We start from the raw sequence: 13,883 nt of genomic DNA on the forward strand, positions 1-13,883 counted from the left end.
GCAACACTCTGTATATCTCTCTGGCAGAGCCCGTCTGCCAAATTGGAAACGTCCAGAGATTGCGCCCACAGGAAAGCTGCCAGCACTGAAAGCTCTAGCTGGTTTTCACTGTCCCTTGGAACTGCATTCGCTGCCACACAGACATTCGCGCTCAGCTAAAGCTTTGCTAGGTACTGGGGGAAAAATCTGTATAACTCTCTCCGACTGCCTGGCATTGAAATTGGAAATGTCCAGCGATAGCGGCGACACGAAAGCTGCCAGCAGTGAAAGCTGTAGCTGGTTTTCACTGTCCCTTGGAACTGCATTCGCTGCCACACAGACATTCGCGCTCTGCTAAAGCTTTGCTAGGTAATGGGGCAAAACTCTGTATAACTCTCTCCGACTGCCCGGCAGTGAAATTGGAAACGTCCAGCGATAGCGCCCACAGGAAAGCTGCCAGCATTGAAAGCTGTAGCTGGTTTTCACTGTCCCTTGGAACTGCATTTGCTGCCACACAGACATTCGTGCTCTGCTAAAGCTTTGCTTGGTAATGGGGCAACACTCTGTATCTCTCTCTGGCAGAGCCCGGCTGCCAAATAGGAAACGTCCAGAGATTGCGCCCACAGGAAAGCTGCCAGCACTGAAAGCTGTAGCTGGTTTTCATTGTCACTTGGAACTCCATTCGCTGACACACAGACATTCGTGCTCTGCTAAAGCTTTGCTTGGTAATGCGGCAACACTCTGTAACACTCTCTGGCAGAGCCCGTCTTCCAAATTGGAAACGTCCAGAGATTGCGTCCACAGGAAAGCTGCCAGCACTGAAAGCTGCAGCTGGTTTACACTGTCCCTTGGAACTGCATTCGCTGCCACACAGACATTCGTGCTCTGCTAAAGCTTTGCTTGGTAATGGGGTAACACTCTGTATGTCTCTGTCCCACTGCCCGGCTGCCAAATTGGAAACGTCCAGAGATTGCGCCCACAGGAAAGCTGCCAGCACTGAAAGCTGTAGCTGGTTTTCACTGTCCCTTGGAACTGCATTCGCTGCCACACAGACATTCGCGCTCTGCTAAAGCATTGCTTCGAAATGGAGCAACACTCTGTATCTCTCTCTGGCAGAGCCCGGCTGCCATATTGGAAACGTCCAGAGATTGCGTCCACAGGAAAGCTGCCAGCACTGAAAGCTGTAGCTGGTTTTCACTGTCCCTTGGAACTGCGTTCGCTGCCACACAGACATTCGCGCTCTGCTAAAGCTTTGCTAGGTAATGGGGCAACACTGTATAACTCTCTCCGACTGCCCGGCAGTGAAATTGGAAACGTCCAGCGATAGCGCCCACAGGAAAGCTGCCAGCACTGAAAGCTGTAGCTGATTTTCACTGTCCCTTGGAACTGCATTCGCTGCCACACAGACATTCGTGCTCTGCTAAAGCTTTGCTTGGTAATGGGGCAACACTCTGTATCTCTCTCTGGCAGAGCCCGGCTGCCAAATTGGAAACGTCCAGAGATTGCGCCCACAGGAAAGTTGCCAGCACTGAAAGCTGTAGCTGGTTTTCATTGTCCCTTGGAACTCCATTCGCTGACACACAGACATTCGCGCTCTGCTAAAGCTTTGCTTGGTAATGCGGCAACACTCTGTATCACTCTCTGGCAGAGCCCGTCTTCCAACTTGGAAACGTCCAGAGATTGCGTCCACAGGAAAGCTGCCAGCACTGAAAGCTGCAGCTGGTTTACACTGTTCCTTGGAACTGCATTTGCTGCCACACAGACATTCGTGCTCTGCTAAAGCTTTGCTTGGTAATGGGGTAACAATCTGTATGTCTCTGTCCCAGTGCCCGGCTGCCAAATTGGAAACGTCCAGAGATTGCGCCCACAGGAAAGCTGCCAGCACTGAAAGCTGTAGCTGGTTTTCACTGTCCCTTGGAACTGCATTCGCTGCCACACAGACATTCACGCTCTGGTAAAGCATTGCTTCGAAATGGAGCAACACTCTGTATATCTCTCTGGCAGAGCCCGTCTGCCAAATTGGAAACGTCCAGAGATTGCGCCCACAGGAAAGCTGCCAGCACTGAAAGCTCTAGCTGGTTTTCACTGTCCCTTGGAACTGCATTCGCTGCCACACAGACATTCGCGCTCAGCTAAAGCTTTGCTAGGTACTGGGGGAAAAATCTGTATAACTCTCTCCGACTGCCTGGCATTGAAATTGGAAATGTCCAGCGATAGCGGCGACACGAAAGCTGCCAGCAGTGAAAGCTGTAGCTGGTTTTCACTGTCCCTTGGAACTGCATTCGCTGCCACACAGACATTCGCGCTCTGCTAAAGCTTTGCTAGGTAATGGGGCAAAACTCTGTATAACTCTCTCCGACTGCCCGGCAGTGAAATTGGAAACGTCCAGCGATAGCGCCCACAGGAAAGCTGCCAGCATTGAAAGCTGTAGCTGGTTTTCACTGTCCCTTGGAACTGCATTTGCTGCCACACAGACATTCGTGCTCTGCTAAAGCTTTGCTTGGTAATGGGGCAACACTCTGTATCTCTCTCTGGCAGAGCCCGGCTGCCAAATAGGAAACGTCCAGAGATTGCGCCCACAGGAAAGCTGCCAGCACTGAAAGCTGTAGCTGGTTTTCATTGTCACTTGGAACTCCATTCGCTGACACACAGACATTCGTGCTCTGCTAAAGCTTTGCTTGGTAATGCGGCAACACTCTGTATCACTCTCTGGCAGAGCCCGTCTTCCAAATTGGAAACGTCCAGAGATTGCGTCCACAGGAAAGCTGCCAGCACTGAAAGCTGCAGCTGGTTTACACTGTTCCTTGGAACTGCATTCGCTGCCACACAGACATTCGCGCTCTGCTAAAGCTTTGCTTGGTAATGGGGCAACACTCTGTATCTCTCTGTGGCAGATCCCGGCTGCCAAATTTGAAACGTCCAGAGATTGCGTCCACAGGAAAGCTGCCAGCACTGAAAGCTGCAGCTGGTTTTCACTGTCCCTTGGAACTGCATTCGCTGCCACACAGACATTCGTGCTCTGCTAAAGCTTTGCTTGGTAATGGGGTAACACTCTGTATGTCTCTGTCCCAGTGCCCGGCTGCCAAATTGGAAACGTCCAGAGATTGCGCCCACAGGAAAGCTGCCAGCACTGAAAGCTGTAGCTGGTTTTCACTGTCCCTTGGAACTGCATTCGCTGCCACACAGACATTCGCGCTCTGCTAAAGCATTGCTTCGAAATGGAGCAACACTCTGTATCTCTCTCTGGCAGAGCCCGGCTGCCATATTGGAAACGTCCAGAGATTGCGTCCACAGGAAAGCTGCCAGCACTGAAAGCTGTAGCTGGTTTTCACTGTCCCTTGGAACTGCGTTCGCTGCCACACAGACATTCGCGCTCTGCTAAAGCTTTGCTAGGTAATGGGGCAACACTGTATAACTCTCTCCGACTGCCCGGCAGTGAAATTGGAAACGTCCAGCGATAGCGCCCACAGGAAAGCTGCCAGCACTGAAAGCTGTAGCTGGTTTTCACTGTCCCTTGGAACTGCATTCGCTGCCACACAGACATTCGTGCTCTGCTAAAGCTTTGCTTGGTAATGGGGCAACACTCTGTATCTCTCTCTGGCAGAGCCCGGCTGCCAAATTGGAAACGTCCAGAGATTGCGCCCACAGGAAAGTTGCCAGCACTGAAAGCTGTAGCTGGTTTTCATTGTCCCTTGGAACTCCATTCGCTGACACACAGACATTCGCGCTCTGCTAAAGCTTTGCTTGGTAATGGGGCAACACTCTGTATCACTCTCTGGCAGAGCCCGTCTTCCAACTTGGAAACGTCCAGAGATTGCGTCCACAGGAAAGCTGCCAGCACTGAAAGCTGCAGCTGGTTTACACTGTTCCTTGGAACTGCATTCGCTGCCACACAGACATTCGTGCTCTGCTAAATCTTTGCTTGGTAATGGGGTAACAATCTGTATGTCTCTGTCCCAGTGCCCGGCTGCCAAATTGGAAACGTCCAGAGATTGCGCCCACAGGAACGCTGCCAGCACTGAAAGCTGTAGCTGGTTTTCACTGTCCCTTGGAACTGCATTCGCTGCCACACAGACATTCGCGCTCTGCTAAAGCATTGCTTCGAAATGGAGCAACACTCTGTATCTCTCTCTGGCAGAGTCCGGCTGCCAAATTGGAAACGTCCAGAGATTGTGCCCACAGGAAAGCTGCCAGCACTGAAAGCTCTAGCTGGTTTTCACTGTCCCTTGGAACTGCATTCGCTGCCACACAGACATTCGCGCTCTGCTAAAGCTTTGCTAGGTAATGGGGCAACACTCTGTATGACTCTCTCCGACTGCCCGGCAGTGAAATTGGAAACGTCCAGAGTTTGCACCCACAGGAAAGCTGCCAGCAGTGAAAGCTGTAGCTGGTTTTCACTGTCCCTTGGAACTGCATTCGCTGCCACACAGACATTCGCGCTCTGCTAAAGCTTTGCTTGGTAATGGGGCAACACTCTGTATCTCTGTCTGGCAGAGCCCGGCTGCCAAATTGGAAACGTCCAGAGATTGCGCCCACAGGAAAGCTGCCAGCACTGAAAGCTGTAGCTGGTTTTCACTGTCCCTTGGAACTGCATTCGCTGCCACACAGACATTCGCGCTCTGCTAAAGCTTTGCTTGGTAATGCGGCAACACTCTGTATCACTCTCTGGCAGAGCCCGTCTTCCAAATTGGAAACGTCCAGAGATTGCGTCCACAGGAAAGCTGCCAGCACTGAAAGCTGCAGCTGGTTTACACTGTTCCTTGGAACTGCATTCGCTGCCACACAGACATTCGCGCTCTGCTAAAGCTTTGCTTGGTAATGGGGCAACACTCTGTATCTCTCTGTGGCAGATCCCGGCTGCCAAATTTGAAACGTCCAGAGATTGCGCCCACAGGAAAGCTGCCAGCACTGAAAGCTGCAGCTGGTTTTCACTGTCCCTTGGAACTGCATTCGCTGCCACACAGACATTCGTGCTCTGCTAAAGCTTTGCTTGGTAATGGGGTAACACTCTGTATGTCTCTGTCCCAGTGCCCGGCTGCCAAATTGGAAACGTCCAGAGATTGCGCCCACAGGAAAGCTGCCAGCACTGAAAGCTGTAGCTGGTTTTCACTGTCCCTTGGAACTGCATTCGCTGCCACACAGACATTCGCGCTCTGCTAAAGCATTGCTTCGAAATGGAGCAACACTCTGTATCACTCTCTGGCAGAGCCCGTCTTCCAACTTGGAAACGTCCAGAGATTGCGTCCACAGGAAAGCTGCCAGCACTGAAAGCTGCAGCTGGTTTACACTGTTCCTTGGAACTGCATTCGCTGCCACACAGACATTCGTGCTCTGCTAAAGCTTTGCTTGGTAATGGGGTAACAATCTGTATGTCTCTGTCCCAGTGCCCGGCTGCCAAATTGGAAACGTCCAGAGATTGCGCCCACAGGAACGCTGCCAGCACTGAAAGCTGTAGCTGGTTTTCACTGTCCCTTGGAACTGCATTCGCTGCCACACAGACATTCGCGCTCTGCTAAAGCATCGCTTCGAAATGGAGCAACACTCTGTATCTCTCTCTGGCAGAGTCCGGCTGCCAAATTGGAAACGTCCAGAGATTGCGCCCACAGGAACGCTGCCAGCACTGAAAGCTGTAGCTGGTTTTCACTGTCCCTTGGAACTGCATTCGCTGCCACACAGACATTCGCGCTCTGCTAAAGCATTGCTTCGAAATGGAGCAACACTCTGTATCTCTCTCTGGCAGAGTCCGGCTGCCAAATTGGAAACGTCCAGAGATTGTGCCCACAGGAAAGCTGCCAGCACTGAAAGCTGTAGCTGGTTTTCACTGTCCCTTGGAACTGCATTCGCTGCCACACAGACATTCGCGCTCTGCTAAAGCTTTGCTAGGTAATGGGGCAACACTCTGTATGACTCTCTCCGACTGCCCGGCAGTGAAATTGGAAACGTCCAGAGTTTGCACCCACAGGAAAGCTGCCAGCAGTGAAAGCTGTAGCTGGTTTTCACTGTCCCTTGGAACTGCATTCGCTGCCACACAGACATTCGCGCTCTGCTAAAGCTTTGCTTGGTAATGGGGCAACACTCTGTATCTCTCTGTGGCAGATCCCGGCTGCCAAATTTGAAACGTCCAGAGATTGCGTCCACAGGAAAGCTGCCAGCACTGAAAGCTCTAGCTGGTTTTCACTGTCCCTTGGAACTGCATTCGCTGCCACACAGACATTCGCGCTCTGCTAAAGCATTGCTTCGAAATGGAGCAACACTCTGTATCTCTCTCTGGCAGAGCCCGGCTGCCATATTGGAAACGTCCAGAGATTGCGTCCACAGGAAAGCTGCCAGCACTGAAAGCTGTAGCTGGTTTTCACTGTCCCTTGGAACTGCGTTCGCTGCCACACAGACATTCGCGCTCTGCTAAAGCTTTGCTAGGTAATGGGGCAACACTGTATAACTCTCTCCGACTGCCCGGCAGTGAAATTGGAAACGTCCAGCGATAGCGCCCACAGGAAAGCTGCCAGCACTGAAAGCTGTAGCTGGTTTTCACTGTCCCTTGGAACTGCATTCGCTGCCACACAGACATTCGTGCTCTGCTAAAGCTTTGCTTGGTAATGGGGCAACACTCTGTATCTCTCTCTGGCAGAGCCCGGCTGCCAAATTGGAAACGTCCAGAGATTGCGCCCACAGGAAAGTTGCCAGCACTGAAAGCTGTAGCTGGTTTTCATTGTCCCTTGGAACTCCATTCGCTGACACACAGACATTCGCGCTCTGCTAAAGCTTTGCTTGGTAATGCGGCAACACTCTGTATCACTCTCTGGCAGAGCCCGTCTTCCAACTTGGAAACGTCCAGAGATTGCGTCCACAGGAAAGCTGCCAGCACTGAAAGCTGCAGCTGGTTTACACTGTTCCTTGGAACTGCATTCGCTGCCACACAGACATTCGTGCTCTGCTAAAGCTTTGCTTGGTAATGGGGCAACACTCTGTATCTCTCTCTGGCAGAGCCCGGCTGCCAAATTGGAAACGTCCAGAGATTGCGCCCACAGGAAAGCTGCCAGCACTGAAAGCTGTAGCTGGTTTTCATTGTCACTTGGAACTCCATTCGCTGACACACAGACATTCGCGCTCTGCTAAAGCTTTGCTTGGTAATGCGGCAACACTCTGTATCACTCTCTGGCAGAGCCCGTCTTCCAAATTGGAAACGTCCAGAGATTGCGTCCACAGGAAAGCTGCCAGCACTGAAAGCTGCAGCTGGTTTACACTGTTCCTTGGAACTGCATTCGCTGCCACACAGACATTCGTGCTCTGCTAAAGCTTTGCTTGGTAATGGGGTAACACTCTGTATGTCTCTGTCCCAGTGCCCGGCTGCCAAATTGGAAACGTCCAGAGATTGCGCCCACAGGAACGCTGCCAGCACTGAAAGCTGTAGCTGGTTTTCACTGTCCCTTGGAACTGCATTCGCTGCCACACAGACATTCGCGCTCTGCTAAAGCATTGCTTCGAAATGGAGCAACACTCTGTATATCTCTCTGGCAGAGTCCGGCTGCCAAATTGGAAACGTACAGAGATTGTGCCCACAGGAAAGCTGCCAGCACTGAAAGCTGTAGCTGGTTTTCACTGTCCCTTGGAACTGCATTCGCTGCCACACAGACATTCGCGCTCTGCTAAAGCTTTGCTAGGTAATGGGGCAACACTCTGTATGACTCTCTCCGACTGCCCGGCAGTGAAATTGGAAACGTCCAGAGTTTGCACCCACAGGAAAGCTGCCAGCAGTGAAAGCTGTAGCTGGTTTTCACTGTCCCTTGGAACTGCATTCGCTGCCACACAGACATTCGCGCTCTGCTAAAGCTTTGCTTGGTAATGGGGCAACACTCTGTATCTCTCTCTGGCAGAGCCCGGCATTGAAATTGGAAACGTCCAGAGATTGCGCCCACAGGAAAGCTGCCAGCACTGAAAGCTGTAGCTGGTTTTCACTGTCCCTTGGAACTGCATTCGCTGCCACACAGACATTCGCGCTCTGCTAAAGCTTTGCTAGGTAATGGGGCAACACTGTATAACTCTCTCCGACTGCCCGGCAGTGAAATTGGAAACGTCCAGCGATAGCGCCCACAGGAAAGCTGCCAGCACTGAAAGCTGTAGCTGGTTTTCACTGTCCCTTGGAACTGCATTCGCTGCCACACAGACATTCACGCTCTGGTAAAGCATTGCTTCGAAATGGAGCAACACTCTGTATATCTCTCTGGCAGAGCCCGGCTGCCAAATTGGAAACGTCCAGAGATTGCGCCCACAGGAAAGCTGCCAGCACTGAAAGCTCTAGCTGGTTTTCACTGTCCCTTGGAACTGCATTCGCTGCCACACAGACATTCGCGCTCTGCTAAAGCTTTGCTAGGTACTGGGGGAAAAATCTGTATAACTCTCTCCGACTGCCCGGCATTGAAATTGGAAATGTCCAGCGATAGCGGCGACACGAAAGCTGCCAGCAGTGAAAGCTGTAGCTGGTTTTCACTGTCCCTTGGAACTGCATTCGCTGCCACACAGACATTCGCGCTCTGCTAAAGCTTTGCTAGGTAATGGGGCAAAACTCTGTATAACTCTCTCCGACTGCCCGGCAGTGAAATTGGAAACGTCCAGCGATAGCGCCCACAGGAAAGCTGCCAGCACTGAAAGCTGCAGCTGGTTTACACTGTTCCTTGGAACTACATTCGCTGCCACACAGACATTCGTGCTCTGCTAAAGCTTTGCTTGGTAATGGGGTAACACTCTGTATGTCTCTGTCCCAGTGCCCGGCTGCCAAATTGGAAACGTCCAGAGATTGTGCCCACAGGAAAGCTGCCAGCACTGAAAGCTGTAGCTGGTTTTCACTGTCCCTTGGAACTGCATTCGCTGCCACACAGACATTCGCGCTCTGCTAAAGCTTTGCTAGGTAATGGGGCAACACTCTGTATGACTCTCTCCGACTGCCCGGCACTGAAATTGGAAACGTCCAGAGTTTGCACCCAGAGGAAAGCTGCCAGCAGTGAAAGCTGTAGCTGGTTTTCACTGTCCCTTGGAACTGCATTCGCTGCCACACAGACATTCGCGCTCTCCTAAAGCTTTGCTTGGTAATGGGGCAACACTCTGTATCTCTCTCTGGCAGAGCCCGGCTGCCAAATTGGAAACGTCCAGAGATTGCGCCCACAGGAAAGCTGCCAGCACTGAAAGCTGTAGCTGGTTTTCACTGTCCCTTGGAACTGCATTCGCTGCCACACAGACATTCGCGCTCTGCTAAAGCTTTGCTTGGTAATGCGGCAACACTCTGTATCTCTCTGTGGCAGATCCCGGCTGCCAAATTTGAAACGTCCAGAGATTGCGTCCACAGGAAAGCTGCCAGCACTGAAAGCTCTAGCTGGTTTTCACTGTCCCTTGGAACTGCATTCGCTGCCACACAGACATTCGTGCTCTGCTAAAGCTTTGCTTGGTAATGGGGTAACACTCTGTATGTCTCTGTCCCAGTGCCCGGCTGCCAAATTGGAAACGTCCAGAGATTGCGCCCACAGGAAAGCTGCCAGCACTGAAAGCTGTAGCTGGTTTTCACTGTCCCTTGGAACTGCATTCGCTGCCACACAGACATTCGCGCTCTGCTAAAGCATTGCTTCGAAATGGAGCAACACTCTGTATCTCTCTCTGGCAGAGCCCGGCTGCCATATTGGAAACGTCCAGAGATTGCGTCCAGAGGAAAGCTGCCAGCACTGAAAGCTGTAGCTGGTTTTCACTGTCCCTTGGAACTGCGTTCGCTGCCACACAGACATTCGCGCTCTGCTAAAGCTTTGCTAGGTAATGGGGCAACACTGTATAACTCTCTCCGACTGCCCGGCAGTGAAATTGGAAACGTCCAGCGATAGCGCCCACAGGAAAGCTGCCAGCACTGAAAGCTGTAGCTGGTTTTCACTGTCCCTTGGAACTGCATTCGCTGCTACACAGACATTCGTGCTCTGCTAAAGCTTTGCTTGGTAATGGGGCAACACTCTGTATCTCTCTCTGGCAGAGCCCGGCTGCCAAATTGGAAACGTCCAGAGATTGCGCCCACAGGAAAGCTGCCAGCACTGAAAGCTGTAGCTGGTTTTCATTGTCACTTGGAACTCCATTCGCTGACACACAGACATTCGCGCTCTGCTAAAGCTTTGCTTGGTAATGCGGCAACACTCTGTATCACTCTCTGGCAGAGCCCGTCTTCCAAATTGGAAACGTCCAGAGATTGCGTCCACAGGAAAGCTGCCAGCACTGAAAGCTGTAGCTGGTTTTCACTGTCCCTTGGAACTGCATTCGCTGCCACACAGACATTCGCGCTCTGCTAAAGCTTTGCTAGGTAATGGGGCAACACTCTGTATGACTCTCTCCGACTGCCCGGCAGTGAAATTGGAAACGTCCAGAGTTTGCACCCACAGGAAAGCTGCCAGCAGTGAAAGCTGTAGCTGGTTTTCACTGTCCCTTGGAACTGCATTCGCTGCCACACAGACATTCGTGCTCTGCTAAAGCTTTGCTTGGTAATGGGGCAACACTCTGTGTCTCTCTCTGGCAGAGCCCGGCATTGAAATTGGAAACGTCCAGAGATTGCGCCCACAGGAAAGCTGCCAGCACTGAAAGCTGTAGCTGGTTTTCACTGTCCCTTGGAACTGCATTCGCTGCCACACAGACATTCGCGCTCTGCTAAAGCTTTGCTAGGTAATGGGGCAACACTGTATAACTCTCTCCGACTGCCCGGCAGTGAAATTGGAAACGTCCAGCGATAGCGCCCACAGGAAAGCTGCCAGCACTGAAAGCTGTAGCTGGTTTTCACTGTCCCTTGGAACTGCATTCGCTGCCACACAGACATTCACGCTCTGGTAAAGCATTGCTTCGAAATGGAGCAACACTCTGTATATCTCTCTGGCAGAGCCCGGCTGCCAAATTGGAAACGTCCAGAGATTGCGCCCACAGGAAAGCTGCCAGCACTGAAAGCTCTAGCTGGTTTTCACTGTCCCTTGGAACTGCATTCGCTGCCACACAGACATTCGCGCTCTGCTAAAGCTTTGCTAGGTACTGGGGGAAAAATCTGTATAACTCTCTCCGACTGCCCGGCATTGAAATTGGAAATGTCCAGCGATAGCGGCGACACGAAAGCTGCCAGCAGTGAAAGCTGTAGCTGGTTTTCACTGTCCCTTGGAACTGCATTCGCTGCCACACAGACATTCGCGCTCTGCTAAAGCTTTGCTAGGTAATGGGGCAAAACTCTGTATAACTCTCTCCGACTGCCCGGCAGTGAAATTGGAAACGTCCAGCGATAGCGCCCACAGGAAAGCTGCCAGCACTGAAAGCTGCAGCTGGTTTACACTGTTCCTTGGAACTACATTCGCTGCCACACAGACATTCGTGCTCTGCTAAAGCTTTGCTTGGTAATGGGGTAACACTCTGTATGTCTCTGTCCCAGTGCCCGGCTGCCAAATTGGAAACGTCCAGAGATTGCGCCCACAGGAACGCTGCCAGCACTGAAAGCTGTAGCTGGTTTTCACTGTCCCTTGGAACTGCATTCGCTGCCACACAGACATTCGCGCTCTGCTAAAGCTTTGCTAGGTAATGGGGCAACACTCTGTATGACTCTCTCCGACTGCCCGGCAGTGAAATTGGAAACGTCCAGAGTTTGCACCCAGAGGAAAGCTGCCAGCAGTGAAAGCTGTAGCTGGTTTTCACTGTCCCTTGGAACTGCATTCGCTGCCACACAGACATTCGCGCTCTCCTAAAGCTTTGCTTGGTAATGGGGCAATACTCTGTATCTCTCTCTGGCAGAGCCCGGCTGCCAAATTGGAAACGTCCAGAGATTGCGCCCACAGGAAAGCTGCCAGCACTGAAAGCTGTAGCTGGTTTTCACTGTCCCTTGGAACTGCATTCGCTGCCACACAGACATTCGCGCTCTGCTAAAGCTTTGCTTGGTAATGCGGCAACACTCTGTATCACTCTCTGGCAGAGCCCGTCTTCCAAATTGGAAACGTCCAGAGATTGCGTCCACAGGAAAGCTGCCAGCACTGAAAGCTGCAGCTGGTTTACACTGTTCCTTGGAATTGCATTCGCTGCCACACAGACATTCGCGCTCTGCTAAAGCTTTGCTTGGTAATGCGGCAACACTCTGTATCTCTCTGTGGCAGATCCCGGCTGCCAAATTTGAAACGTCCAGAGATTGCGTCCACAGGAAAGCTGCCAGCACTGAAAGCTCTAGCTGGTTTTCACTGTCCCTTGGAACTGCATTCGCTGCCACACAGACATTCGTGCTCTGCTAAAGCTTTGCTTGGTAATGGGGTAACAGTCTGTATGTCTCTGTCCCAGTGCCCGGCTGCCAAATTGGAAACGTCCAGAGATTGCGCCCACAGGAAAGCTGCCAGCACTGAAAGCTGTAGCTGGTTTTCACTGTCCCTTGGAACTGCATTCGCTGCCACACAGACATTCGCGCTCTCCTAAAGCTTTGCTTGGTAATGGGGCAACACTCTGTATCTCTCTCTGGCAGAGCCCGGCTGCCAAATTGGAAACGTCCAGAGATTGCGCCCACAGGAAAGCTGCCAGCACTGAAAGCTGTAGCTGGTTTTCACTGTCCCTTGGAACTGCATTCGCTGCCACACAGACATTCGCGCTCTGCTAAAGCTTTGCTTGGTAATGCGGCAACACTCTGTATCACTCTCTGGCAGAGCCCGTCTTCCAAATTGGAAACGTCCAGAGATTGCGTCCACAGGAAAGCTGCCAGCACTGAAAGCTGCAGCTGGTTTACACTGTTCCTTGGAATTGCATTCGCTGCCACACAGACATTCGCGCTCTGCTAAAGCTTTGCTTGGTAATGCGGCAACACTCTGTATCTCTCTGTGGCAGATCCCGGCTGCCAAATTTGAAACGTCCAGAGATTGCGTCCACAGGAAAGCTGCCAGCACTGAAAGCTCTAGCTGGTTTTCACTGTCCCTTGGAACTGCATTCGCTGCCACACAGACATTCGTGCTCTGCTAAAGCTTTGCTTGGTAATGGGGTAACAGTCTGTATGTCTCTGTCCCAGTGCCCGGCTGCCAAATTGGAAACGTCCAGAGATTGCGCCCACAGGAAAGCTGCCAGCACTGAAAGCTGTAGCTGGTTTTCACTGTCCCTTGGAACTGCATTCGCTGCCACACAGACATTCGCGCTCTGCTAAAGCATTGCTTCGAAATGGAGCAACACTCTGTATCTCTCTCTGGCAGAGCCCGGCTGCCATATTGGAATCGTCCAGAGATTGCGTCCACAGGAAAGCTGCCAGCACTGAAAGCTGTAGCTGGTTTTCACTGTCCCTTGGAACTGCGTTCGCTGCCACACAGACATTCGCGCTCTGCTAAAGCTTTGCTAGGTAATGGGGCAACACTGTATAACTCTCTCCGACTGCCCGGCAGTGAAATTGGAAACGTCCAGCGATAGCGCCCACAGGAAAGCTGCCAGCACTGAAAGCTGTAGCTGGTTTTCACTGTCCCTTGGAACTGCATTCGCTGCCACACAGACATTCGCGCTCTGCTAAAGCTTTGCTTGGTAATGGGGCAACACTCTGTATCTCTCTCTGGCAGAGCCCGGCTGCCAAATTGGAAACGTCCAGAGATTGCGCCCACAGGAAAGCTGCCAGCACTGAAAGCTGTAGCTGGTTTTCATTGTCACTTGGAACTCCATTCGCTGACACACAGACATTTGCGCTCTGCTAAAGCTTTGCTTGGTGATGCGGCAACACTCTGTATCACTCTCTGGCAGAGCCCGTCTTCCAAATTGGAAACGTCCAGAGATTGCGTCCACAGGAAAGCTGCCAGCACTGAAAGCTGCAGCTGGTTTACACTGTTCCTTGGAACTGCATTCGCTGCCACACAGACATTCGTGCTCTGCTAAAGCTTTGCTTGGTAATGGGGTAACACTCTGTA

Source organism: Mycteria americana, chromosome 15, assembly GCF_035582795.1.
Source record: "Mycteria americana isolate JAX WOST 10 ecotype Jacksonville Zoo and Gardens chromosome 15, USCA_MyAme_1.0, whole genome shotgun sequence".
Classification (NCBI taxonomy): domain Eukaryota; kingdom Metazoa; phylum Chordata; class Aves; order Ciconiiformes; family Ciconiidae; genus Mycteria; species Mycteria americana.